The sequence below is a fragment of the Silurus aristotelis genome (assembly GCF_946808225.1).
Source record: "Silurus aristotelis genome assembly, chromosome: 17".
Taxonomy (NCBI): Eukaryota; Metazoa; Chordata; class Actinopteri; order Siluriformes; family Siluridae; genus Silurus; species Silurus aristotelis.
Genome location: NC_139590.1, coordinates 23,880,779 through 23,883,278, shown reverse-complemented (window position 1 = coordinate 23,883,278; position 2,500 = coordinate 23,880,779). Strand labels below are relative to the sequence as shown.

Genomic DNA, 2,500 nt, shown 5'->3' with positions numbered 1-2,500 from the left:
TGTCTATCCATTCATTTATCCGTTTTTGCAAAGAAACTGTTCATTCATTTTATTTTACAGAAATGTTAATCCATCCATCCGTCCATCCATCCGTCCATCTATCCATCCATCCATCCATGAATCTAATGCCTCCAATCATTTACCCATCCATCTAATCTTAAGAAATGTCCATCCATTCCTTTTTTAATAAACATCTCCCAATTTATACACCCATCTGTCCATCTATTTACCCATCCATCCATGCATCTGTATAACTGTATAGATATCTATTCATTCATCCAATTATCTGTATAATTTCTTTATTCATCCACACATTCGTCCCAAACCACCCTTTCATGAGAGATAAACAGTATATCCACTTATTTTTCCATGTTTGAGAAGCATCCATCCATCTATCCAGCTAATTTAAGCTCACAATATTTTCATGCTAATGCTAACAGTGCTAACTGACCTGTATTCTCTCAGATTAGCATGACTAACAGCTGTCTGATGATCTGAAGGAGCTTGTATAATCTCGGCCACAGTGACACACGTTCTTGCGTGCAATTCTCCGAGCTTCAGGTGGCTCGCTTAGCCAGGCAATTTGCTCTTATCTGCTGGAGTCGTGTGCTGTGACAGAAGCTTTTAGCTCAGATGTCAGGCTGCAGGCATTTCAGCTCAGACCTTCTGCCCTCAGAATCACCTGAGGAAAGATAAAACACACACAGAGCCTTTTAAAGTCCTTATCATTCCTGACCACAGCATGGGTTTTCGGTCTGAATCCCATGAATCCCTGAAGTCACGATGTCATCTGTTTGGGAGTTTTGCTCTTTACTTGCTTTATTTTGATGACAATTCATATAGTCTCTGTTTTGTTCTGAATGCTGAATGAATTGATGATATCAAAAAATGAAAATGACAGGAATCTGAGATAAGGGATTTATAGACTAACCCTAGATCCATCCATCCATCCATCCATCCATCCATCCATCTATCCATCCATCCATCTATCCATCCATCTATTCATCCATCTAAAAGTTCCTGAGAAATCTCCATCCATCTAAAAGTTCGTGAGAAATCTTAAACCATCCATCAATTCACCCATTCATCCATCCAGCCAGCCAGCCATCCATCCATCCATCCATCCATCCATCCATCCATCCATCCATCCATCAATCCACCAACCCACCCTGCCTCCAATCTACCCATTTAAATCTTCAATCCTATCCTCTCAAATCTCCATCTATCCATTCATCCATCCATCAATCCATCCATCTATCCACCCATTCATCCATCTAAAAATTCCTGAGAAATCTTCATTCATCCATCCCTACATCCCTACATCCATCCATGCATCCATCCATCAAAAAGTTCCTGAGAAATCTCCATCCATCCATCCATCCATCCATCCATCCATCCATCCATCCATCAGAAAATTCCTGAAAAATCTCCATCCATCCATCCATCCATCCATCCATCCATCCATCCATCCAGTCATCTAAAAATTCCTGAGAAATCTCATCCATCCATCCATCCATCCATCCATCCATCCATCCATCCATCCATCCATCCATTAATCCATCCATCCATCCATCCATCAGTCCATCCATCCATCCATCAGTCCATCCATCCATCCATCCATCCATCCATCAGTCCATCAATCTAAAAATTCCTGAAAAAATTTCCATCCATCCATCCATCCATCCATCCATCCATCCATCCATCCATCCATCCATCCATCCATCTACCTATCAGTAGTCCTTACCTAATCCTCATGCTTCCTGATTAGCAGCATCCATCTATATTTTTCATATCAATGCTAACAGTCCTAATGCACTGTAACAGGCTGTTGTGTAGATTGTCTACATTTTGTCTAAATAAACCCATAAATAACCTCCGTGCTTTTAAACTCCTGCGCCTGAGCTTCACGTTGCACCTTCTCTATTTATACACTCGTCTTTTTAACGCACATCGCTCATTTTTTTTTTTTAAAGTCCTCATTTCTTTGCCACTGTCTCTCATCTGATAATGAACCGAGCCACGTCTCTATCCCTCTCCTTTTAAAGTAATTATAAGTCTTCCATTTTTTAAATTATGGCATCAATCAGATTCTGTCCCACGGCCCAGTAAAAGATAAATAGATAAAAAACAGGGAGGAAAAAGAAAGGGTATTTCCTGTCATCTGTAATCTGCCGATGTGGCAAGGCTCCGTTTTTCCGGCAGGAACGTGGGCAGATTTTTTTTGAATTAGGTTCAGGCCTCGCGCGGCGGTTTAGCTGACTCGCACTCTGCACTGAATGAGAAGGGAAAAGTGTGTAAAGTTGTGGTGGAAAGTCGCTGATGAAGCACTAAGATCTCAAAATCCCATTCTGCTGTGTGGAGACAGAAAAGTTTACTGCTGTCTCTGACTCATGCACTGCAACATGGAGTTTAGTCAGCTGACATGGTTCCTGCCGCAGCCTAGCAGTTTATCACAAAAAAATTCTATCTGCCTATATGTGGGTACCTCCATCCATCCATC

General features: G+C 41.4%; 1 protein-coding gene and 2 long non-coding RNA genes across 4 annotated transcripts in view; 1 reads left to right on the top strand and 2 right to left on the bottom strand.

Moving 5' to 3' along the window:
* LOC310740133 overlaps window positions 1–2,500 on the bottom strand; it is a 104,692-nt gene that overhangs the window by 6,484 nt on the left and 95,708 nt on the right. The gene's annotated exons all lie outside the window — the stretch shown is intronic.
* Window positions 1–2,500, top strand: part of grin2aa (glutamate receptor, ionotropic, N-methyl D-aspartate 2A, a) — a 114,329-nt gene that overhangs the window by 29,714 nt on the left and 82,115 nt on the right. The window lies entirely within an intron of this gene.
* LOC310740132 overlaps window positions 1–2,500 on the bottom strand; it is an 8,172-nt gene that overhangs the window by 2,162 nt on the left and 3,510 nt on the right. The window contains exon 2 of the long non-coding RNA XR_014537583.1: window positions 452–682. This is a non-coding gene — a long non-coding RNA (uncharacterized lncRNA). The remainder of the gene's footprint in view (window positions 1–451; window positions 683–2,500) is intronic.